Source organism: Bos indicus, chromosome 14 (genome assembly GCF_029378745.1).
Source record: "Bos indicus isolate NIAB-ARS_2022 breed Sahiwal x Tharparkar chromosome 14, NIAB-ARS_B.indTharparkar_mat_pri_1.0, whole genome shotgun sequence".
Classification (NCBI taxonomy): Eukaryota; Metazoa; Chordata; class Mammalia; order Artiodactyla; family Bovidae; genus Bos; species Bos indicus.
The window spans coordinates 24679806-24706729 of NC_091773.1; the positions used below are offsets into that span (position 1 = coordinate 24679806).

A 26924-nucleotide genomic window follows, 5' to 3' on the forward strand; every position below is an offset into this window, starting at 1 on the left:
TCAGACAATCCTGAAATAGTGTTCCATGCATGACCTTGATTAGGTGGCAAATGGAGACTCGATAGATTTCCCCTCCTATGAAACTGTGCAAGAAGAATGAGCTACTTTACATTTTGGGGGAGCAGATATGTAAACATTCTGTAGGATTCCAAGTGGTAACATCGCTCTTACGTGACTCTGTAGAGAAGAGGTCAGTGTTAATGACCTGAGTGTTAGCATCATGGTTTCTGTATTCTGTGTTTGGGTAGGTTGCTTATAGTGGTGTGAGGACCAGGGAGTGTATTCATGGGCTCTCACCCTATGTGGCTGGATCTGGAGGCTGCTGTTTTCCCCTCTCCCCATCACCTAGACTTGTAACTGGAAGCTGCAAAGCCTGGGATGTGGTTAACCAGAGAGAGACCTCATGGGACTGTTGTTATTATCCTCTTTTCCTTTCTTTCTCTCTTCTTTCAAAACCAACATTAATCAAGCAAGATGCTTAGTAAGGATTTGAAGAGGTTGTTTCCTATCAAACAGTAATGGAGGAAGTCTGTCTCTGTGAGGTTTATACTTGTTTTGCTGAATGACTGCTCTCTTGTAAAACTTGAGAGACTACTTAATGTGTGTAATGAATATTGAGATTTTAGTGTCTTTAAAAATAGGTTCTTCACGTAGGAGGTTAGTGTGCTAGGCGACCGATTTGAGAATTTTGAACAGAAATCGTTTTAATGTCAAAGGAAGACTTAAACTTCAGTTTCTTTCTTTAACCTCTCTTTCAACTTCTCCTGAACAGTTATTAGCATAAAAGCTTAATGGATTCACATTCCTTGGATTACATCTGCACTGTAGAAATTCAGTGTTGATTCTAAACACTTGCCTAATAATCCTTCAAGCCAGCCTGAGGCTCTCCAGTGCTTGAACCTAGTTCATTATCACAGAGTCAATCAGCAGTGAATTGTTTAATAAACAATATTTTGCAGTAGATTTTCTCTAACTTAGTCTCTTTCAGAAGCACCTGCAAGTTCTTTTCAGGAAAATTTTCTGTTCATAGTTTGAGGATAAAAATAGAAGCCTTGAGTGTTCCTTTAGTGCAGGTTTGGTGGGGATGATTTTGGTAGTGCTGAATATATGTATTTTTTTATTTTAAAGGGGATGTTGGCATTGACTGATGTAAGATTCGGTATTAATTTCACTCTTCTCGCCTTCTGAGCCTGGATGCCCTGACTCTCATGACAGTGTCCCCTTCAGGACCCATCCTGTCTGTGGTCATCCTCCTCCTTCCTCCCCTTCCCGCTTCCCCAGCTCTGCTTCAGTTTTGTCTTCTCTCTCTCTGCTCTTGATTTGATGTATAAATCAGGGACGTGCTTGGTTCATTCCTCCTCCCCTGCCCTCAGGACCTCATGACTGCTTTTCCGTCCTCCCAACTCAGAGTCTCTCATCTTCTCCCTGCCCGCTCTGTCCATCCACGTCCTGTGACTTAAGTGTGCCCCCCACCAGGGTTCAGGCTCAGTCACTGGGTCACCTACACCCAGAACATCACACCCACACCTGTGCTTCTCCACTGATGAGCTCAACCTTTACACCACTTGCTAGACCCGTATCATCAACACTCCACTCCAGGCTCAAGTTCATGATGTCATGAATGACTCCTGATCTTCCTGTTAAGTCAGCATCCTCTTCTGACTGCTCTCCTAGTACCATTGAGCCTCCATCACCAAGGAAGCATCTTTGGAAAACCTCAGAGTATCCTCTCATTAAGTATTTTTGTTCTTTCATGTTTGTCCTTTTCTTTCTGTTTTACCTGTTCCAGTGTTAGTCGCTCAGTTGTGTCCGACTCTTTGTGACCCCCTGGACTATAGCCCACCAGGCTCTTCTGTCTGTGGGATTTTCTAGGCAAGAATACTGGAGTGAGTTGCCATGCCCTTCTCCAGGGGTCTTCCTGATGCAGGGATCGAACCCAGGTCTCTCGCATTGCAGGCGGATTCTTTACCATCTGAGCCATGTCCCAGTTACTACCTGTTGCAAGATAACAGATATTGCTGAAGCCTCCTCTGACCAGTCTCTCTGCCGCCTATCTGCTCCCTTTTCAGTCTTCCTTGAGTGTTGCCTGTTGGTGGATCTCAATGAAATTAGTATCTCTTTTCACCTTCATTCTTTAAAGCCTCGTCCTAACTCTCCTGGGCCATGGGAGTAAAAGTTATGAATGTGGGAGGCTGGCCACTCAGCTACAGCCACATCGAGTTCAGATTTACATCCCAGCCATTCCTGCTGTCCTCCCTGGAATCCCTCCCAGCTGTACTGGTCTACTTGTGATCTGGAAGGCTTTTTACAAACCCTACTCTTTCCTTTGCTTGAAATCCTCTGCCCCCTTTCTCACTCAGCCAAGGAATGATGATACATGCCATCTGTTAAGCACTGTGTGCCTTGTAAAATGCTGATCATCACAGCACACCGTCTTCACGTAATCCTCACAACCACCCTATCATGCTGGCCCCATTCTGTTATTCTTTCTAGATTATTCTCCTGGCTCCTGCTTCAAAAGGTTCTGATAAGAATTATATGAGATGCCCCTGAGGAGCGCTTAGTGCAGTGCTGGGGCCGAGGTGCCCTTCATACAAGCTGTCACTGTCCCTTTCATTGGCCCCCTCGGGCAGATGGGACACCGAGATTCGATGTCCATTGTGAGGCTGTGGGTCTGTGTGACCAAGGCTGCAGGTTTCCCAAAGCTGTGCCAGGATCTCCTCCAAACCTGGCTCTGAGCTCCTTCAGTAGATCTCACCAGAACAGGCTGGTGGCCTTTAGGCTTTTGCTTTTACTCAAGAATAAATTTGTTTGTTCAGTTGCTAAGGCATGTCCAATTGTTTGCAACCCCATGGACTGCAGCATGCCAGGCTTCTCTGTCCTTCACCATCTCCTGGAGTTTGCACAAACTTATGTCCACTGAGTCACTGATACTATCCAACCATCTCATCTTTTGCTGCCCACTTCTTCTCCTGCATCAGGGTCTTTTCCAGTGAGTCAGCTCTTCGCATCAGATGGCCAAAGTTTTGGAGCTTCAGCTTCAGCATCAGTCCTTCCAGTGAATATTCAGAGTTGATTTCCTGTAGGATTGACCGGCTCAATGTCCTTGCTGTCCAAGAGACTCGCAAGAATCTTCTCTAGCACCACAGTTGGAAAGCATCAATTCGTTGGTGCTCAGCCTTCTTTATGGTCCAGTTCTCACATCCATCCATGACTACTGGAAAAACTAACTCATTAGCCACTGAGTTAAAGAAAGCAAAATTCAATATTCATAATCCAAGAGGCCTCGTCCCACCCCCAGTGCAACTTTATGCAGCAGGATACCGGGGGACCATGTGGTGGGTGGGCCGATTGCCTTTTGGGATGGAGCCCATCAGCAGGAATCCTCTATTCCAGGTATTCCCCTCCTGGTCCTCTTGTCTTTATGTATTATTGCTTTTTAAAGTCTTGCACGTTTATTAACCAGATCTCCGCAGACAGTGTATAAATGCCTCTATGGCTGGGGTCACGATTTGTCGGTTTCACTGCATCCCACCCCTGCATTATTTATGTGCCTATGATTTCTAAGCACCGTGTTTTGCATCCTTGACTTTGTCTAATGCACAGCAGATGTTAAACATCTGACGGCTGAGCCTAAGAAAGTTCTTTCAGGAATAATTTTAAGTGGTGGAATTTGAAAACAGCTTGTGCGAAAAGTCACAGCTCATCCTTTTAAAAATAAACGCCAAATAAGACAAGCATTATCGCAGGGAAATTTCTCACTTAAGAAAAACCACGGTAGAATGATGGGGATTAAGATTTTCATTTCCTCCCAGCAGGACTGGTAGAATAGATACTGTGTGTGTGTGTTCATAAACTGTAATGTTCAGTATTTTCTACTGTAATCACTCTATCCCTCCCAGAATACAGTTATTGTCATTTTACATTGCTGGGTTAGGGGTGAAATGTTTGGTTTGATTTAGGTCCCAAACTCTCATATGCTCTGTTTCTGGGGAGTCAGCATGATTTTAATATAACTTTCTATTTGGGGAATTTTAGAGGTTAGTGAACAAAATAATGGTCCCTTACTCAGACTGTCATATTAGAGATGTGTACACTTAATTGTGACAGATTAAGAACTATAAGCCATCTTTCATATTAAACAATGGATAGATGCAGCCATGAAATTAAAAGACACTTGCTCCTTGGAAGGAAAGCTTTGACAAACCTGGACAGCATATTAAAGAGCAGAGACATCCCTTTGCTGACAAAGGTCCGTGTAGTCAAAACTATGGTTTTTCCAGTAGTCATGTGTGGATGTGAGAGCTGGACCATAAAGAAGGCTGAGCACTGAAGAATCGATGCTTTCAAATTGTGGTGCTGGAGAAGACTCTTGAGAGTCACTTGGACTACAAGGAGATCAAACCAGTCAATCCTAAAGGAAATCAACCTTGATTCATTGGAAGGACTGATGCTGAAGCTGAAGCTCCAGTACTTTGGCCATCTAATGCAAAGAGCTGACTCATTTGAAAAGACCCTGATGCTAGGAAAAATTGAAGGTAGAGGGAGAAGGAGACGACAGAGGATGAGATGGTTGGATGGCATCACAGGCTCAATGGACATGAATCTGAGCAGACCCCAGGAGAGAGTGAAGGACAAGGAGCCTGGCGTGCTGCAGTCCATGGGGTCTCAAAGAGTTGGACACGACTTAGCGACTGAACAATAACAACAGATGTATTTTATGAAAAGCTAGTTCTCCTTCATTAAAAATACGTAGTTGATCACAGTCCTTAGGCACACAACAAATGTCAGAACAGCCCTTAATTCAGTCAATTGTTTCTGTTTAACTCATGAGCGTCTTGGATGGATGGACAGATGGAAATACACACTGTCTTAATTGACAGCTCAGCATCATTGTGGGCTTCCCCGATGGCTCGGTGGTAAAGAATCTGCCTGCCAGTGCAGGAAATGCAAGAGATACAGCTTAAATCCCTGAGTCAGGGAAGATACCCTGGAGGAGGAAATGGCAACTTGATCCAGTATTCTTGCCTGAGAAATCCCGTGGACAGAGGAGCCGGTGGGCTGCAGTCCATGGGGTCACAAAGAATCAGACTTGACTGAGCAAGCATGCTTGCACAGCACCATTGCACCAAGATTACATAATTCACAGGTAACACTGCATCTTAAGCAGTCCCCATACTACTAATATCCTACTGATTGAAATTGCTTGTTTCAATTCTTTATAGACATGTTTCTCTTATCAGACTCTGGATAACTGGAAATCAGGGACTGACTTACTATCTTATGTTTTTTTTGGTGCCTAGCAGGGAGCCTGGCATGGGGTAGAAATGATACAAATATCTATAAATTAATTAGGATTGCTTATAGAAGCAAAACGAAATGCAGAATATGTGTATTTTAGTGACTACTGGTTACTCTTAAGAAAAGCAGTGGGCAAACATCCTCTAATATTTACTTTTTCGTGTATAATATATAGATGGCATGTATTTCTTAGCCTTTCTTGGAACTAGTCAATAAGCACTTACAAAGGATACTGTGTAAAGTAGATAATCAATTATTCTTTTGATGAATAAAAGATGAGCACCTTTCCTATTTATTATGGAAACCTGAATAAATTATAATGTTCATTATGCCATTGGTGATCATGTTTGTAAAATATCACGGAAGGGCTGGTTCCTCTTCTGACATTTCTGAGAAGTCCTACTCATACATGATGATCTTTAGAATAGGCCTGTGTGTGTGTGTGTGCGTGCACACGTGTGAGTGCGTGTTAGTCACTCAGTTGTGTCCCACTCTTTGTGACCCCATGGATTATAGCCCGCCAGGCTCCCCTGTCCATGGGATTCTCCAGGGAAGAACACTAGAATAGGTTGTCATTTCCTTTTCTAGGGAATCTTCCCCACCCAGGGTTTGAACCCAGGTCTCCTGCATTGCAGGCAGATTCTTTACCATCTGAGCTACCAGGGAAGCCCCCAGAGTAGGCACGATCATTAAAGATTTGTATATTCTGCTTGGTCCCAAATGTCTTGGTTTTGTAGGAAAGATAAGTGATTTCCTGGAAGAGCTCTTATGCTTTTGTCCTCTTTCACTTGTTGGCTATACATTTCTGCCCATGAGGACAGTTTTCAGTACTGGGAGGTGCTTTTACAATGTTATTTTCTATGAACAGATAGAAGCTGAGCTTAGAAAAAAGAGCATTGGTTTTCTTTTGCTGCAGGATATTTCCAAAGTTGTTTCTCAGCTTAGGGTCCAGTGATCACAAGTCCTTCCCGGCTGGACTAAATCTGCTCAGGATCTCACACTCAAAGTTTGGCCAGCTGTGTTCTAGATCGAGGCTCTGGGGAGGACTCAGTTTCTAAGCTCATTCAGGTTGTAGCAAGACCGAAGCTGAGGGCTGCCATTAGTTCCTAAAAGTTCCTAGAAACCACTCATAGTTCCTTATCCTGGGCCCTCTCACAGCATCAGAGCAGCATCCATGTCAGAGCCCCCTCAGCTCACAGTCTCTACAGTCTCTTAATTTTCTCCTCTATGACGAGCCAAGGAAAGCTCTCTGCTTTTAAAGGGTGAAGAGAGTAAAGAGTCCACCCAGTCAGTCCCCATTCCCGAAGTTGTACATGCATACCTGCTCAGTCACTTCAGTCATGTCCGACTCTTTGTGATCCCTTGGATTGTAGCTCACTTCTGTCCATGGGATTCTCCAGGCAAGAATACTGGAGTGGGTTGCCATGCCCTTCTTCAGGGGATCTTCCTGAACCAGGAATTGAACCCATGTCTCCTGCATCAGCTACATTGGCAGGTGGGTTCTTTACCCACAGAGCAACCTGGGAAGTCCTTGCTGAGGTTAATGTGCCTTATAACATTGCTTATCCCAGGAGTGAAATCCGTTGTGTTTACCATCCTATGATTGGGCAGAGCTGTGCCCCAAGGTGCTGGGAATTCTGGGGCCACTGTTGGCATTCTGCCTTCACAGAAAGCTCAGTTAAGATGCTTGGGAAATGCCAAATTTACCTCCATATACTTTCCTTTTTTAAAAAATATTTATTTATTTGGCTTCACAGGGTCTTAGTTCTAGCAGGCAGAATATTTAGTTGCAGCATGTGGGATCTAGTTCCCTGATCAAGGATCAAACCCGGACCCCCTGCTTTGGGAATGTGGAGTCTTAACCACTGGACCACCAGGGAAGTCCCCATAATGTCATGCTTTCACTTTGAGATACTGGAGACTGTGTTTCATGGACTTTCTTCTTTCTTAACCTTACTGTGTTTCTAAGAGTCAGAGAAGTCTGTCTTCCATGTGAAGAGATGTTTCTACAGTCAGTAGGACTTAGGGTTTGATATTAGTGATTTTCATTCATTTGATCTGTATTTTTTTAACCAGTCATCCTGAGGCCAGTGGTGGCCAGATCAAGATGGAGTCAAGTGGTCAGAGTCTTGCGGTTAACATAGAAACCAGGCCGATCCAGGCTACATCCTAACCTAGGTGAGGAATTTAACAAGCGAGGTCCTAGGGAGAACCATGAACTTGAGGAGCGAGGCTGTAGGGAGCCACCCTGTATTCATAACCAGAGGAGAGACTTGCCAGAATCACTATTTGGGGCAGATTAAACCATATATATGGTTAGAGGAGAGAAGGCAGAAGAGAAACCAGCCAGGGATGCAGGAGTGAATGCTCATTTATCATTGGCAAGGGAGATTTAAAAATTTATTGTATTCCTTGAATTGCATTAGTAGTAGTAGCGCTAGTAAAATAAACAAGAGTAGGGAAAGTCAAACAAGATGAAAGAGACAATCTACCTGCCTGACCTGTGATCAGCTGAGTGCTCTTCGGTTACTTTTAGTGGAAGCTGTACTTACGTTAAGAGCTTCTCAGTGGTGTTAGTGGTAAAGAACCTGCCTGCCAATGCAGGAGACATAAGAGATGCAGGTTTAATCCCTGGGTTGGGAAGATCCCTTGGAGCAGGAAATGACAACCCACTCCAGGACTCTTGCCTGGAGAATCTCATGGACAGAGGAGCCTGGCAGGCTAGAGTCCATGGGGTCCCAAAGTTGGACATGCCTGAAGTGACTTAGCACACACATCCGTATGTAAGAGGTTTTTAGTCTGGACGTCAGGAAAAGTCTGCAGTCAGATACAGATTTCACAGTTGTGTTCACTGCCTGCAAACACCGTACTTCTGTTTTGTTTCAGTCACGGACTTAGTCACATACTTGTGGTTTTCTTGGAGTCAGTGTTCAAAGGACCTTGGTTTTTACTTCCTATTTTCTCCACTGTTTGACCAAAGATTATTTTTAAGATTAAAAAACAAACAAACAGAAGTCATCTCTGATCCTGGGAACCGGACATTAAACATATCTGTTTTCACACAAGCTTAAAAATGGTGGTTTTTGCATATATTTAGTGTGGCATTCTCACCACATAGTTGGCTGATAAAACTATAAATAAAATACCACTATATAGCTTTGCAGCTGTGGAAAAGATAACGTTTAGCTTGATCTTTTGTGGCTAAAAGTTCTGATGTAAGGCAACTAACTATAGTGGGAAAAGGTTGCAGAAATCTGTGCTTAGGAGTAAAATTGGAGATGTTGAGATGCTGACGTTTCTCAGGCAATCCTAGGTAGTAAACCATTTATTCATGCAATAAATATTTGCTGATAAGTTGCTCTGAGCCAGGTGGTAGTCTTCTGCAAGCTGGGGATATAGTAGTAAAGAAAAACGGACCAAACGTTCTGCCCTCGTGAGGCTTACATTTCAGTGAGATGAAGCTGAAATACGGAAGATAAATATATCAAATATTTGTTATTTCAACTGTTAAGTACTACAGAGGAAAATAAAGCAGGGAGATGAGTAGATGTGTGTGTTGTGGGAGTGGGTGCTGGCATTTTAGGGGGCATGGTTGGCAGAGTTCTGAGATGACCCCTGTGCTGGGTGGGTGGGGCTAATGGCATACAGTGAGAGGATGAATAACACTGCTGTGACTACTGGGTTATCTCATGTAAGACTCTGTCTTGGCAATAGAGATCCTCCTCTTGGTCTTGGAGAAGGGAGCTGTGAGCTGCATCTTGGAGGAAAGGATGGCCCTCCCAGCCAGTAGGAAAGCTGGGGCCTCAGTGCTCCAGCCTCCAGGGACTGAATTCTGCCAGCAACCATGGAACTTGAAGGAGGCCCCTGAGCTTTGCAGAGGAAGGCTGCCCAGACCACACTTTGACGGCAGCCTTGGGAGACGCAGCTAAGCCACGCCTCGACAGAGACTGTGCAATAGGAGGTGGGTGGGTGCTTGTTACACGGCAACAGAAACTGATGCAGACGGGGACCAGGGAGGGCCTCGCCATGGGGGAAGACCTGGAGGTGCTGTACTTGGCAATCCTGAGGTCAGGGGAGGAGGTGAACTGGAGATGGACACGTGGAGCCGGGCACACACATGGGACTTCCACGCGATCCCTAGGACAGCGACCTCAGAGAGGCAGGACAAGGGCTCCCAACAGTGGGCTTGGTGCTCCAGGAAAATATTTTCAATTATTGCATCTCAGGGAGTTTTATGCTTTATTATAAATGTTTGTTCAATATTTGGCCTGACTTAAAATATTTTTCTCTCCCTCTCCAGAACTTCAACTCAGTTTAAAAATATTTCTGTTTGGTTTCAATATACACTATTGGATGTGAGACCTGAGGAGTTGGGGAGTGAAACTGGATGTAAAAGTCATCTTACTACCTCCTGGGTCTTCACTGGTGGCTCAGTGGTAAAGAATCTGTCTACTGTGAGGGAGACACAGGAGACATGGATTCAATCCCTGGGTCAGGAAGATCCCCTGAGAAAGGAATTGGCAACCCTCTCCAGTATTCTTACCTAGAGAATTCCATGGAAGAGGAGCCAGGTGGGCTACAGTCCATGGGATCGCAAAGAGTCAGACATGACTGAGTATACACACAAACAGGTACAATATTAAATGAGTAAACTTTAACTGTCATTTAAAATCATGAAGAATAGAGTCATCATTATTTTCTCAGTGTATACACAGCATACTATACATACACATAAATGAGATATTGAACGGTTCAAAAGAATTTGAAATGTAATTTCATTAGGATGTCAAGTCAATAATAAACCTTTTTCAAAACTTGGTAGCAAGACTATATTTTTAATACAATATGGGGTTTTGGGAGGTAAATTCTAAACAGATCTCCCTTTTCCACTCTGGGAAAAATTATTATTCTATTTTGTCACCATAAATTAGTCTTCAGTTCAGTTCAGTCACTCATTCGTGTCCAACTCTTTGCAACCCAATGGAAAGCAGCACACCAGGCCTCCCTGTCCATCACCAACTGCCAGAGCTTACTCAGATTCATGTCCATCGAGTTGGTAATGCCACCCAACCATCTCATCCTCTGTGGTCCCCTTCTCCTCCCACCTTTAATCTTTACCACTGTCAGGGTCTTTTCAAATGACTAAGTTCTTCGCATCAGGTGGCCAAAGTATTGGAGTTTCAGCTTCAGCATCAGTCCTTCCAGTGCATATTCAGGACTGATTTCCTTTAGAATGACTCGTTGGATCTTCTTGCAGTCCTAGGGACTCTCAAGAGTCTTCTCCAACACCACAGTTCAAAAGCATCAATTCTTCGGCGCTCAGCTTTCTTCACAGTCCAACTCTCACATCCATACATGACCACTGAAAAAACCATAACCTTGACTAGACGAACCTTTGTTGGCAAAGTAATGTCTCTGCTTTTCAATATGCTATCTGGGTTGGTCATAGCTTTTCTTCCAAGGAGCAAGTGTCTTTTAATTTCATGGCTGCAGTCACCATCTGCAGTGATTTTGGAGCCCCAAAAAATAAAGTCTGACACTGTTTCCACTGTTTCCCCATCTATTTCCCATGAAGTGATGGGACCAGATGCCATGATCTTCATTTTCTGAATGTTGAGCTTTAAGCCAAGTACATTAGTCTTACGTGTTTTTAAATTGACGTAGATGGAATCATCCAGTGCATACCCTTCATACTAGTCCCTTTCATCCCAGAACATGTCAAGATTCATCATGTCTTTGAAGTTCATCCTTTTTGTATCAGTAGCTGAGTAATATTTATTTCATTATGTCCTGCAATTTGTTTATCTGTTCTTCTGTTACTGAGCATTTGGATTGTTTCCAGTTGGACGTTTTGAGTAAAGTTACCTGAACATTGTTGAATGAGTCTTTTTATGGATATTTATTTTCTTCTACCTTTGATAATACCCCTGAGTGAAATTGATGGATAATCAGGATCAGTGTTTGGTTAATTCAGACTTTCTTGTTAGCAGTGTGTGACAGTCTGTTTGTTCCATATTCTTGCCAACATTTGCTATTGTCTTTTATTTTTAGTAAGTTAAGTGACTATGGAATAGTGTATTATTATGGGTTTAATTTGTATTTCCCTCATGACTGATGTCTTTGACCAACTTTTCATGTACTCCCAGGTCTTTTGTGTATCTTCTTGGCAAAGAGTTTGTTCAAGTGTTTGCCTTTTTTAAGCATTTTGATTGTCCTTTGTTATTGATTAGTTGTTCTTTAATATTTTTCTGGCTAAAAGTTCTTTTACATTTATGTAAAGGATATATTTTCTCTCATTTTGCCTTTTCATTTTCTTCACATTGTCTTGATGAGATGAGCAGAAGTTGAAAAAACTTTTTAAAGACCATTTGATAAGTTTTTTCTTTTACAGTCAGTGTTTTTTTGTGACTCTAGGAAATTTTTACCTACCCCAAAGTTGCAAAAATATTCCCTTATGTCCTTTTCTAGAGGGGTTATAGTTTTAGTTTTTAACTTTTAGGTCTCTGAGCTATCTTAGGTCAATATTTATGGGTATCTGGCTGTCCCATCATCATTTGTTAAAAGGGCTTTTCATCCTTCATTGAATTGTCTGGGTTCCTTTGTGAAAAGTCAGTTGTAATTTTGTGGGTCTGTTTCTGAGCTCTCTCTCCTTTCTGCCTTGTTGATCTAACTTGTTCATTCTCATTAAATGACACTATTGGAATTTCAGCATCTTTAGTAGCTTCCCATCCTTTTCTGGGAGGATGATCCTTTCTTATCAGTTGGAATTCAGGGCAATTACGCTGTGGGTTCATCACTGTGGCATACATTTCCACCAAATGCAGAATATCACTGATGGATGACTGACAGGAATTTTGCAGGTGGACTGTGTTTTGCAGTTGGATGACTTCAGTTTGTTCAGACATGAGAAATTTGGTGTCATACATTCCATTTCACTGCAATTTAGGTCATAGAGTCATGCTGAAAAGAAACACATATGAAGGCATGAGTGAGCACCGACTACAGAGCAGCCCCAAAACTAGTAAATTGGGAAGAACAGTAGATTGACTGAAATTCCAATTATTTCACACGACTGAGCCTCACTGTTGTTTAAAATAGCAGTGCTTTAGGATTGCTTTTTCTTGGTTCCCCACAGAGGCTTGTTTTGTTTGGTTGTTTGTTTGATCCTCCCGAAAGGTACACAGCATCAGCATCTTTGGGGAAGACAGAAATTAAGTTATTTTTCAAAATGAAAATAATAGAAAAAAATTCTGTATATGTTCCATTGCTGAGAATTAGGACATTTTAAGAAAAGTTGTAATAACACATCAAAAAGATGTTCCTTCTCTCTCCTTCCTCACCTGGCCTGTCCCAGGGCAGGGTTTGGGGCAGAAGGTCTTTCCTTCATCTCTATGGGACCCTGGCTCTCAACCAGAGCATCTCCATAGGCTCAAGTATTGATTCTCCTCAGTTGGACCATCCATCCCACTGATGGAAGAGCAAGGCCTATAAGGTTTCCTGTGTATCTCACCCAGACCAGCCAGGATCCACTCTTTCATGTGGATGAGCCGTGCCCATTGTAGACAAAATAAAATGAACTAAGAACCACCCACTTCTCCTCCACCCCCCACTCTCAGGATAAGGGAACACCAGGTACCATCTTAAAGCCAGGTACTAACTTGCATCACATATTCAAATTATTCTTGTTCTTAAACAACACCGAAAGCAAATTTGAAGATTATGCTTGCCCCTTTGGAGGAAGATGATTAAAACTTCCAAAGTTTCTTTAACCTATACAAGGTGCAAAATACCATCAAGATATCAGGTGGGCAGTTCCTGTTGCTGCCCTGTAGACCCCTATAGTGCTTTCACACTAATCTGTCAGGAGCTTTATGCCATTTATTCCTATGGCAGAACATTTCTGCGATATTCATTTAAAAGCCTTCTATATAATTTAGTACAAGAAAGCCAATTGTGTAGTCTTGACTCAGACTTTGTGTTAAAAAGCATTCATCATGTGCGCTTCCATGTAAGAGGAATTTAAACTCTCCTCTTCGTTAGGAGACCTGCCTGCAGTAGAATTAAAATAGCTTCTCCCTGAATGGGAACACTGACTTGGCAAAGATCAGGAGCAGTCATTCAAGAGGAATGTAATCAGAATACTTGAAATTTAAATTAGCTTGTAATCTGACTTTGAAAATAAAGTGAAAGAAAAGCCCAAGAAAGTTTCCTTTAAGGGGAATTAATGTCCTTCAAATCACTTCCAGTTTCAAAGCTAATAACATACACATGATAAAGGTAGTATGCAGTGAAGCTTATCTTTTCCAGGTGCTTGTTCTACCCGATACACTGATACTGGGCTTAGGAAAGGTGCCCTGCATAGACAGAACCCACACCTGAAGAAATGACTTTCAAGCATCACCAGAAATTTACAGACTCTTCAGTTCTCTTGGGAGGGACAGCAGTTTCCTTTATTGTGTCGATAAAGCGCACACTGTCAACCCAAGCAAGAACCTTAAATAAGTGACACAGATTTTCGATTTTACTTAGAAACTATTCAGATGGTCATATTTTCAAAGGATTCTTTCACTTCAAATAAGTTCTTCCTCATTCTTGAAGAACATAGTATTTTTTCTGCTCAAATCACTGAGTGGTAAACTTTCCAGGAAAATGCATGCGTGCTCAGTTGCTTCAGTCGTATCCAACTCTTTGCGACCCCATGGACCATAGCCCACCAGTCTCCTCTGTCCATGGGATTCTCCAGGCAAGAATACTGAACTGAGTTGCCATTTCCTCTTCCAGGGGATCTTCCCGACCCAGAGATTGAACCAGCATCTCCTGTGTCTCCTGCATTGCAGGTGGATTCTTTACCGCTGAGCCACTGGGGAAGCCTTTCCAGGAGAATAACACTTGTTAAATGAAAAAGCTTCCCTAAGTATTATCCCTGCCTTGAACAGGATTACGTAATGAAAAGTTGATTCTTTGCTGTAAAAGGAAATTTAGAAAAGATCCCTACGTATGAAAATAGAAATAAGAGGAATCTAGGCAATCTAGATTCAGAAAACCAGTCACCATTTATGAAGAACTTCACAGTCAAAAAGAAACTGGGAGGTGATTATTTTCAGTAAGGAAAAAAAAAGTCTTGACTTTTGACATACAGGTAATTACACACTTAACAGTATAGGTAGAACAGAGCTCACTTTGCTTCAAGGCAAATTTCTGTTAAGTAAATCCCATTTGCACTTTAATTTCTATTGTAGAACTTTAAAAATTGGTCCCCAGATATAACAAAATTGCCTGTAAAATCTACACACATAAATGGAAATATCTTTCTAACAAAACCTTGGAACCATTGTCTGTTAATGATACTGAGCTGTGATTTGCAAGACTTTTCAAACTGTGAGGGTAAAAATAGTCAGTTTAGGCACATACTGAAAGGTGACTGCTTTGCTTTCAAAGTGAGTCACTCACTTTGTCCGACTCTGTGACCCCAAGGACTGTAGCCTGCCAGGTTCCTCTGTCCATGGAATTCTCCAGGCAAGAATACTAGAGTGGGTTGCCACGCCCTTCTCCAGGGGATCTTCCCAACCCAGGGACTGAACTCAGGTCTCCTGCATTGCAGGCAGATTCTTGACATTTTGAGCTATCTAGGAGGCCCCTGCTTTGCTCTACCTTATTTTAAACTTAATTCTCACTGGAGGAGTGGCAGTCCATGCTTCCAAAACCTGCCAGAGTTCTGGTCAATCTTCAGTGATGCTAATGTTTCTGCCTTTATATCCAAAGAAATTCTTTTCTTTGTTCTCCATCACTGAACCTTCCTGGCTTCTTTCCAGGCATTTGAACCTGGACATATCTTTTAAGTACATAAGGGTGCCTTTAGGTAAAAGGAGAGAATTATCCAGATGACTTAGGAAAGGAATATCTGAGTCGTAGTGAGCAGTGAGTCCTTGCTCCAGCGTCAGCTGAGGCTCTAATGCCTAACAAGCATCAACAGATTGACAATCCAGGCTGAACCTTTGGTTCCCACTCTACTGGTTTGACTTCTGGCTCAGAACAATTAGCACATCAGAATCATGGTCACTGAAGTTGCTACTTGCTAGCTGGTTAGCAAAGCTGAGTTGTATCCTATATACTGCCAGGAGAACAGAGTCACTGACCCTGGGGAGGCAGCAGGCACCTCGGAGCCTGAGATGTTAGAGGAACCACTCCTTAAAAACTTGTTTCCTGTCATTTTTTCTTTTTCTTGGGTAGGAGTTGGGAAAAATATCAAGTTTTAATTGAAAATTTATGTTCAAAGACTTCCCTGATGGTCCTGTGGTTGAGACTTCGTGCTTCCACTTCAGGGGGCCTGCGTTCCATCCCTGGTCAGGGAACTAAGATCCTACATGCTGTGTGGTACAGCCGAAAAAAAAAATTAAAATGGTATTTAAATTTAATAAAATTGCAAAAAGAATAAGTTATGTTCAACATTAGTAAGAGCACTGCTCCTGCTGCTGCTGCTAAGTCGCTTCACTAGTGTCTGACTCTGTGCGACCCCATAGACGGCAGCCCACCAGGCTCAGCCGTCCCTGGGATTCTCCAGGCAGGAACACTGGAGTGGGTTGCCATTTCCTTCTCTAACACATGAAAGTGAAAAGTGAAAGTGAAGTCACTCAGTCATGTCCGACTCTTAGCGACCTCATGGACTGCAACCTACCAGGTTCCTCCATCCATGGGATTTTCCAGGAAAGAGTACTGAAGTGGGCTGCCATTGCCTTCTCCGAGTAAGAGCACAGTAGAAGCATTTTAAAGTTCAGGCAAGTTGACCATGCAAAGATAAAAACTACTCTCACTCTCACATTTGCCCCTAGACTTTTTCTCCATATATAGTCACAGAAATTTGTGCATATATACACAGAAATAATTTTAACAAAAGTAGGATAATATACATCGATTCAACTTTCACTTAAACTTCAACGATTCACTTTCACTTAGTCAGCTATATTTCCACTTAATAAATATTCCTCTGGAGTATAACTTTGAAATAGCTTTGAAATGAAATATTCCATTCATTTTATTTATACACCATCATTTATGTAATGGCTCTTGTTGAATGATCTTTTCTTTTTGCTCTATAATAAAGGATACTGTGATAAATTCTTTACTTGCATTTATTTGCACATATCCTGAATGGTTTGTAATTTAGCACTTGATCCCAACTATTTCTTTAGAATGAGTTTCTCAAAGTGAGTGGCCAGGGGTAAATGTATACACATTTGTAAAATTTTCAAGAAGTTTTTTCAGATTATCCCAGAAAAAAAGTTACGCCTGTATAAGGTTCATAATTTCTAGATGTTATTAATAAACTCTTAACAGTATAGCATTTCCCATCTGTGTTGTATTCAGGGTATATGGTTATTTGTTTTTATTATCTAGTCCTTTTTCTTAAGAGGGTCAGCTTTTCTAATTATGTTAATACCATTTGGCCTGGATGTTTTAATTTTGCCATCAGCCAAGTGGAGAGAACTTAAATAATGTTTGCAATACGCTGAGCATTCCCTACATGTTTTCTGTGTATATTAACTCATTTTATTACACAGCATCATCATACTTACGGTACAGATGAGAAAATTCAAGCCTGAGGGACTTAAGTAACTTATCTAAGGTTGCCAGCTGGAAGGTGGCTGCTGTTGTTTAGTCGATAAGTTATGTCCTACTCTCTTCGCCTCATGTACTGTAGCCCTCCAGGCTCCTCTGTCCGTTTTCCAGGTAAGAATACTGGAGTGAGTTGCCATTTCCTTCTCCAGGGAATCTTCCCAACCCAGGGATTGAAGCCACGTCTCCTGTGTTGGCAGATAGGCTCTTTAGCACTGGTTCCTGGGAAGCCCGGAAGATGGCTAGACTGGGATAAAAAATAATGAGACAAAAGGTGAGAAGCATATGATGGTATTATTCTAGCAATGTAATTCTCCCAAGGAGTATCCTTCAGGATGTAACCTCTGAGATTCTGCTGTGGCCCTTTTCAAGACAGCTACTCTTTGACCTCTGTCGTTATTGTAATTCAGTCGCTCAGTCATATCCAACTGTTTGCAACTCCATGCACTGCAGCACTCCAGGCTTCCTGTCCTTCATTATCTCCTGGAGTTTACTCAAATTCATTCTTTGGTCTCTACTGACTTTAAAAGTTTCATAAAGACCCCAAATGAATTTCATACCAAATTATTTTCTGTAGTTACACTTTTGTTTGGATAAAAGTCTAATCTTTCAAAGTTAGTCATGTTAAAATATATTTATGAACATTCATGCCATGCATACTTGAAGTTCTTCTATGAAGCTCTTGCTTAAAATAGTAAAAGCCTTACTGATGCAAGATTATATGTCTTGATTTTGGACAATACACATAGAATTGAATTCCAGAACTGGTACTGATACTTTATAGAACTGTTTACAACGGTAGAAAACTGCTTTTGACTGAAATGTGTAGGCATTCCACTTCAAGAGACAGAGCTGATATTTAGGACATTAATCCACTTATTGTAATTGAAGGTTTTGTAGGAATTATCCCATGGTCAGTAGAGGGAGTCTAATCTTGGGTCCTTTTGGGAGGATGGAGATTACCAATGAGGAAAACACATTCGAAACCTAAAAATGCCTGGTGGAGTTCAGGAAACTTGGTATGATCTGAGAATGGAAGGGAAGCTTTTAAGCTCAAGACAACTTCTGCCACCTAATTCATAGCTCTTATTAGATAATAATGTCTAAGTATTATTATTATATCTAATTATTGTTTGTTGTTATGTAGTCACTAAGTCATGTCCAACTCTTTTGTGACCCCATGGACTGTAGCCCGCCAGGCTCCTCTGTCCATGGGATTCTCCAGGCAAGAATACTGGAGTGGGTTGCCATTTCTTTCCCATCTAAGTATTAGATTATAATAATTATTGTATATCTAATTATATATCCATGGATTAAAATTAATAATTCATTTTGTGTATGTGTAGGACCAACCATGCTGTTGCTGTTGTTTAGGTTCTAAGGCATGTCCTACTCTCTGTGACCTGATGGATTGCGGCACACCAGGCCTCCCTGTCCTTCACTATCTCTGGTGTTTGCTCAAACTCATGTCCATTGAGTCAGTGATGCCATCCAACCATCTCATTCTCTGTCGTCCCCTTCTCTTGTCCTCAGTCTTTCCCAGCATCAGGGTCTGTTCCAGTGGGTCAGCTCTTTGCATCAAGTGACCAAAGTATTGGAGGTTCAGCTTCAAGCGTCAGTCCTTCCAATGAATATTCAGGGTTGATTTCCCTTAGGTGACTGGTTTGATTTCCTTGCTGTCCATAGGACTCTTAGAGTCTTCTCCAGCACCACAGTTTGAAAGCATCAGTTCTTTGGTGCTAAGCCTTCTTGGTGTTCCAGCTCTCACATCCATACATGACTACTGGATAAACCATAGCTTTGACATGGTTTTAGTGAAAAGAGGAGCAAAATGGAATCACCAAGCTGTTGGCACTCGGGCTTTCCACACGCTGGCCCCAGGTGCTAGAGGCCAGAAGGAATGAATGAGACACAGCAGATGTGAATTATGTGTGTAAGTCTTTTGAGGACTTCCCTGGTGGCTCAGATGGTAAAGAATCTGCCTGCAATGTGGGAGACCTGGATTCAATGCCTGGGTTGGGAAGTTCCCCTGGAGAAGAGAATGGCAACCTACTCCAGTATTCTTGCCTGGGGAATCCCAGGGACTGAGGAGCCTGGCAGGCTACAGTCCACAGGATCCCAAAGAATTGGACACGACTGAGTAACTAACAAATCTTTTTGAGGATTAGTCCTACACTTAAGGGCTTCCCAGGTGGCACTAGTGGTCAAGACCGCCTGGCGATGTAGGAGACAGAAGGGACACAGGTTCGATCTTTGGGTTGAGAAGGTCCCTTGGAGGAGGACATGGCAACCCCCTCCAGTATTCTTGCCTGGAGAATTGCATGGACAGAGGAGCCTGGCGGGCTATAGTCCATGGGGTCGCAAAGTGTAGGACACGACTGAAGCACACACAAATGCACGTGGGCCTCCACATAAAAGCTTTTTTATTCTTCTTCCACCACGTGATCCCTTACTCTGAGGCCTGAGAAGCAGGCTCACTCTCAGGGAAACAGGCATCCCTGGGCTGATCCAGTGAAAAACTGACCTGTGATAAAGCCATTTCAAAGTCCAGAGTACTGCCCTCTGTGGCCTACTGGGCGGGCTGGAGTGACAAATGGCCCGAGAGGTTGGGACCATGTAAATCTGTACTAGGGGGATACGGCAGGCAGGCCCCAGGAAATGGGGAGGGGGTCCCTGGGAGACCACCCACCATCTTGGCACTGTGGTCAGGCATCGCTGACTCATGCCGTCCACCATGCCAGGCCGGTGGGTCCTAGGAAGTCCCTCCCCAAGCAGCTATGAGCTGCCCTAGATCGTCAGCATAGAGACGGTGCAGTGTGTTTCAGATCTTTGTACGGGGGTACCCAGGGCTTCTGTACCTTAATGTGGTGACAGCTACCGCCCAGGCAAAGCAAGCCTCATGTCAGTATCTCCAGAACTGGCCTCCTTGCAGGACTCCTTCCTGAATCCTTATGTCTCCTTGCTCCCTGCTATTTCATCTCATTTCACCAGTCCTAGGAAATGAGGACCATTGGAAGAAAATGCTCTAGGTTCCCCCAGAAGAGTGCTAATAAGAATGATCAGCAGGGCTTCCCTGGTGGTCCACTGGTTAAGAATCTGCCTGCCACTGCAGGGGACCCAGGTTTGACTCATGGTCTGGGAAGATCCCACATGCCACAGAGCAACACGCACCATGCACCACAACTGCTAAAGCCCAAGGGCCCTAGTGCCTGTGTGCCCCAACAAGAGAAGCCACCGCAGTGAGAAGCCTGTGCCCCACGGCTAGAGAGCAGACCCTGCTCGCCGCATCTAGAGAAAAGCCCTCACGCAGCAGTGACGACCCAGCACAGCCAAAAATTAAAGAAAGAATGATCGGCAATTAATTGTTACCCAGTTTAGAACTAATATATGGGCTCTCAGTGTTGAAAGATAAGACCTAAGAAGGGATTATTGCTTCTTTCTCTTACAAAGTGTGTTTAATGTCTTACACCAAACAGGCATGAGACAAATTAATCGAACAGCTTTTTAAAAGTGCCCCTTTTTGAGCCAGCAGTCTGTTCCATGAAGAGGAAGGCAGAGCTGTTGGCATTCCCAGATGAATGCCTGCGAGTGGTACCAGGCTGGATGCTGGCAGCCTCCAGGGATCTGTGCCTTAGGCCAAATCACTGAAGCCAACTCCTCTTGGAGTTTTAGCTCCTGATAATGATGATGGCGCTTTGATAATCCATGCAGGCGCTGCTGCAAAGTAGCACCTGGGACAGTCATTTAAAGAAATTTGTGTCTGTCATATTTTCTCACGGTTGGTGTCTATATCTACATTTCCACAGTTTTTCACTCTTTGATATATAGACCAGGAGTCTCTGTGCTTTGCTCTGACATTTATGGGCCATGGTATTCCTTCCCTTGGATTATTCTCATACAGTTTGTGGTACCCAAAGAGGGAAGGATGAAGGATGTCCCATAGTAATTTTTTTCCCCCACAGCTACTAATTAATCTCTGGGAGGATTTGGTTCCTCACAGCAAATCATAATGCCAGGTGGCGCTAGTGGTAAAGAACCCGCCTAACAACGCAGAAGATGTAAGAAAAGCAGGTTGGATCACTGGATCGGGAAGATCCCCTGGAGAAGGAAATGGCAACCCACTCCAGTATTCTTACCTGGGAAATCCCATGGACAGAGGAGACTGGCGGGCTACAGTCCAAGGGGTCACAATGAGTCAGACATGACTGAGCACACACGTACTACTGCTACACCTCACAAACATTATGCATGTGCTAAAGGCAGGTGGAGCATGTCAGTGTTTTGTAAAAGTTTTCAAAGAAAAACCAAAACACAGCAAAGTTACAGAAATGAGAAGTTTGCATGTTATCATTGGATTGGAACTTGGATTGGTAGAACATATACCGATTTAGGGGAGTTACAAAAAAGAAGTTTTAAGAGATTTGATTAATGTGATTGAAGACTGTTAATTTTGAGGAACATATTGGAAGAAAAAAATGACTTGAAGGGAAAACAAATAAATAAATAGATACAAGGATAAAAGTTGCATTTGACTAGCTAACCTCTCCGCTGTGAGCCCTTTTCACATAAATGTGTCATTTAAAATTTAATCAGTCTCCTCATTACAAACCTCAACTTATATTCCATTGAAAATACTTTTTCAGATGTATGTGGCTAGTCATTCAGTCATATCCAACTTTGTGACTTCATGGAGGCCCACGAGCCTCCTCTGTCCATAGGATTCTCTAAGCAGGAATACTGGAGTGGATTGCCATTCCCTTCTCCTGGGGATCTTCCCCACCCAGGGATTGAACCCAGGTCTTCTGCATTGCAGGCAGATTTCTTACCATCTCAGCCACCAATGAAGCCCTTTTCAGATTTATAATAGCATTTAATCTATATTACAAATCATTCACAAAATGAAATTATAAACCCTCATTTCCCGACAATTCCTTTTGAGATTGGTTCATATAGAGTCAGCTGAGGTTAGTGAATAGTACATATCCAAAAAGAAGTAGGGGAAATAATGTTTGTTAGTACAGTGAATACCAGTAATGGTTCTGTCTGCTATCAAGTCTGCTCTTGGCTTGTCACCATTGATTACTTCTTTTTTAAATTTATTTTTAATTGAAAGATAATTGCTTTACAATATTGCTTTGGTTTCTGCCATACATCAACATGAATTATACACAGGTATACATATGTCCCCTCTCTTAAACCTCCCTCCCACCCCCTACCCTTTCCCACCCCTCTAGATTGTTACAGAGCCTTGGTTTGAGTTCCCCAAGGCATACAGCAAACTTCCGCTGGCTATCTATTTTACATACGGTAGTGTATATGCTTCCATGCTACTCTCGCCATTCGTCCCACCCTCGCCTTCCTCCCCCCACCATGTCTGTAGTCTGTTCTCTGTGTCTGTGTCTCCGTTACTGCCCTGCAAATCATTTCATCAGTACCATCTTTCTAGATTCTGTTCCCATTGATTATTTCTAAATGGTATTTCTGACAAAGCTGTGCCCTGGAGAAGTTTAGATACTTCTTTTTAGAGTAGTCTGGTACCAGGAAAGGAGGGAGACACCGTGGTGTTGTGAAAAGATAGCTGCTATGAATAACAGCTTAATTTATAACTTGCTCTGTGCAATGTCCACGCTGAGCGCTGAGTGCTCACAGCTCCCAGCAATGATGCTGAAGATACTTCCCGCTATTGCCTCTGAGACTCAGAGACATCCAGTCACTTGCCCCATGTCACACAGCAGGGAATAGCGGATCCCAATAGCCTGGTTGTTGGAAACCATGCATTTCTCCTATGCCTCTCACGAGATTCAGTTTCTGAAGCTATTTTTACCAAGAAATTGTGCTGTGGGCAGATTTCTTTAATTTTTTATTTTACAGTGACTTCTGGTCCCCCTTTTCCATATCTTGTGCTTCTGAATTATTATTCATCACTGTAGTCAAATTGATGATTTTTGACACCTTGATTAGTACATTCTCAGGATGGGTGGGAATTTACATGGTATTTCAAGCTATATTGAGAGACTAGTTAGCACTTTAGGACAAATAAGTGGCAAATTGCTTATCAAGGTAAATAAAAACTCCAATTTTATACCACTACCACTAATATTGTCGTACTACTGAATTTATTATTTATTCCTCCGTGCTAAAATCTGTGTTTATTTTTTTTTAATTTATTTCACTGAAGTATGGCTCAGATGGTCAAGAATCTGCCTGCAATGCAGGAGACCAGGGTTCAATCCCTGGGTCAGGAAGATCCCCTGGAGAAGAGAATGGCTATCCACTCCAGCATTCTTGCCTGGAGAATCCCATGGACAGAGGAGCCTAGCGGGCTGCAGTCCATGGGGCCGTAGAGAGTCATACATGACTGAGTGACTTAACACACTTACAGTTGATTTGCAAGGTTGTGTTAATTTCTACTGTATAGCAAAGAGATTCAGTTGTACATAAATATACACTTAATTTTTCATATCCTTTGGAATCTGTTAAGTTTATTTTTAAATTTTATTTTATTGAAGTATAGTTGATTTACAGTGTCATGTTAATTTCAACTGTACCAAAGTGGTTGTTATACATAAATATACATCTTCTTTTTCATATTGTTTGGAATGTAAGTTTTTTTTTAATTTATTTTGTTGAAGTATAGTTGATTTACCGTGTCATGTTAATTTCTACTGTACAGCAAAGCGATTCAGTTATACCTATATATATACACATTCTTTTTCATATTCTCTGGAATCTGTTAAGTTGAAGGAAGCTGGTCATACCATACATTGATTTAACCACTCTTTGTTTCTCTAGATTGGAAGAAAAACAAGAATGCACTTTAAAAACCACTTCTGGTTTATAAGGTGACCCATCAATCCTCACAGTGACAGGAATCAAGATGATTTTGTCTGCAGGGTTTCATTTATTAAAATTTAATTTGCTCCTGCGCTTGGCTCTGGTCGCTCTGTGCTAGCAAACTAGCTATAATTAGATTAGCAGCCTGCTAAACGCTGGTGACAGCTGAGCCTCAGAGAGCATGTGCCGGATTCCGCCCCAGCCGCTCCTCATTGGTTGCCAGCCGTGCTGCTCGCCGGTTTGATAGGTTTCCACAGAACTCTTTATGCTGCATTGGAGACACGGATACAGAAATACTCCGCTGCGTCCTGGCCACGGCCGAGGTGCTTAGCTGGTAACGTTACAGGAGGAATCGGGCACCCAGGAGAAGGCGGTCGTCTTTGTTGTGAGAGCAGGGCAGTCACCGGCTGCTGAAAGGGCTCAGGGAAAAAGTTTCAGCTCATGGTAATTACTTTGCATCTTTATCTCGCCTGCAAAACACGGCCATGCATGAAATGAAGCGTGCTCATCATGTCATCTGCTTAATTTGATCTTGCTTTTGTTAATATCACGCACCCCTCCAGCGTTCCGTCTCAAATATGCTCTCCCGGAGAAGGCTGAACTGGTAAACAACCAGCTTCTTCGTGCGAGAATCTTGTTTTTACCTGGATGCTAGAGTGCAAGTGCTGGGGAGCAAATCTTACTGGTTTCTCTGCTGTTTGGGGGAGCCCGACGCTGCATCCATTTAGGTGTCTCTGGAGGTGCGTTTTGGTACCCGGGCGACTTTGTTTGCACGGGTCCGGACTCTCCTGAATAATGAGCCCTGGAGGAGAGTTCGGAGAATCACACTTTAATTAGGACAGAGCCGTGGCCCTCCTGGTGTCAGCGCAGGGTCTCAGCTTCAGAAGTAACCTCTATTGTTTCTTCAAAGATCTGTGCAGCCTTCATTTTGGATGGGTTCTCTTTGTTTCCCCTTATGTAGTTTTCATGAAGCCTCTTTCTTGTAGAGGATGTTTGCATATCCCATTCTTCCAGAGACACTGCAAGGTGTGTATTTGCCCTGTGCCAGACAGAATTTTTGACTCAGGCTTTGTTTAACAGGGATGTTGTTATGGGGAGTTGACATCACAGAAGGTGGGGTTCTTGCCACTTTGATGTTTGACAACATTTAAAAATTTCTGTTTGTGGTTGCCTGGATGATTTTGCAAATCAAACAGTAAATAATCTTGAATTCTGTAATAAAGATGTTGCATTGGGAAGGAGGAAATATTTAAACAGCCAAGGCTGAGCTTAAAGAAACGCAAGCAAATGCACTCCAAGTGTTTGCTTTTCAGCGTATCTAGAGTACAGCTACTCTGTGGAGTTCTATTTTACTGGGAAAGAGCCCCCTTGCCACTGTTTAGCCCCCAGACTTAAAAATTGATGTCCTCACTGTATCAGACGGTGGAGACCACAGAAACTTGTGTATTGAGTCACCAGTCACACGGCTGGCTGACTGCCACCATGCGTCTAGGATCGGTGGAGAACCCTGCTGGTATCTGAAAGCCGTCAAGAATTATCTCCCTACTCCTGAAAAGCCAGACATTGCCATTTAAGAATCTGGTTAAAATAATTGCTTTGAATTGAAGCTGTAATCTGGCTCAAGGCGTTCAGTGTGTTCTTTGGTGGAGGACAACTTCAGAATACTAACTGTGGGTTCCTCCCCACCCATACCTCCCAGCCCCTGCAAATTCCCTCCCTAATCCTTTCCTGGGGCATACTCTTTCTCCCACATAATGGTTTGTAAAAAAGAACAAGGAATATTGGGAAAGTTTGTCGTTTGTGGTGATAGGGTGTTGTCTGTAATAAGTTGGATGCGGTTCCTTGTCATCCGGCATCTCAGTTTTGAGATACTGTGTCTGGTGAGATGGTCAGTGGAGGAGTCCCCCTGCAGCCAGCTCTGACTTCCTCTTCGGACGCCCCAATAATGGAAACCACACCCCTGGTCACATCTCACCAGGTTGCGTAGAGGGGGCAGAGGGCATGGTCCAGTTCCTGGCTTTGCTCTTCCTCGCCTGCCTCTTCATTTTTGCCTGACCTGCTCCCTGTGCAGATGTGGAAAGTAACCTCCTACCCACAGACGGGCTTGGACCGACACTTGGGGAGGAATTAATTGATGTGATCCCATCCTTGTCTCTCCCCTTTCCTTCTCTGAATCTCATAAAACACTTCCTAAATTACCTTGGCCTTAGAGCATTCTAAGAAGTTGACTGTCTTAAAAGTAAATTATTGTTGCCCAACGTACTCCCTGTGAACCTCCGTGCGAGCATCTCGTTAGGCTCTGCATCACAGGAAGCCAAGGGAGGTAGTTCTGGCTGATGCTGACTCTCAGGCTTGGATCCTGAGACTTGCTGTGTCTAGAAGGAACTTATTAAAGATGTAAACATTAATATAACAGTGTGTGAATATTGTGTAGTGATTTACTATGATATCCTAGAAGATCTTTTAACATACACTAAAGGGGCATTTTTCTTTTCTGATAGCACCAAATAAATTGTTATTTCTGTTGTTGCAAAGTAACAAAATCTGCACTTTATCTTCAGATGAATCACATCTTAAGTTTTTTTAACTACAAGAAGGGAAATCTATGTATTTCTGAGATAAAGAAGTAAAAATTAGTGTCTGAGGCACTTGAACATTTTGTTCTTATAATTCTATAGCTCTTTATTGATGATTGACATTTCTGACCTACCAAAAATAGGTCTGTGAGCATGAACTAGAGTATAAAACATATAGTAATTTAAAAGTAAAGCATTATCTTATATACGTGATGCTTTGTAACTTTTTCTTTTATAGTTTTATAATCACAGTAGGAAAAATGATAATCAGATTAAAAGTGAAAAGTCCTTCCATGTAAAACTTGATGTTCCACAAAGAAGCTGAGGTGAACAGGGTCTGAAAGTTCTAGTGGAAAGAAAGGAGGAATGGTCAGTCGACACCGTGAAGAGCTGCAGAGTTGTACCTGCAGGTGGCTTTCTGGCTGGTTCCCTGGGCAACTCTGGTATCAGAAGCACTGAGGGAGGGACTTCCCTGGTGGTCCTAGGGTTGAGACTGTGTCTTGCAATGCACAGGACTTGGATTCAGTCCCTGGTTGGGGAACTCGGATGCCACGTGCCACAGAGCCACCAAGACCCAACACAGCTAAATTAAATAAATAA

The 26924-nt window shown here is 42.7% G+C and overlaps 1 protein-coding gene across 2 annotated transcripts in view; it reads left to right on the forward strand.

The window, feature by feature from the left end:
* FAM110B (family with sequence similarity 110 member B) overlaps positions 1-26924 on the forward strand; it is a 142015-nt gene that overhangs the window by 45663 nt on the left and 69428 nt on the right. Inside the window, exon 1 of one of the 2 annotated variants that reach the window (XM_070802561.1) lies at positions 24174-24192. The exons of the other annotated variant lie outside the window; for it this stretch is intronic. The gene's annotated coding sequence lies outside the window, so the exon portion shown is untranslated. Of the gene's footprint in view, positions 1-24173; positions 24193-26924 lie in introns of those variants that run through there. 2 annotated transcript variants of the gene reach the window in all.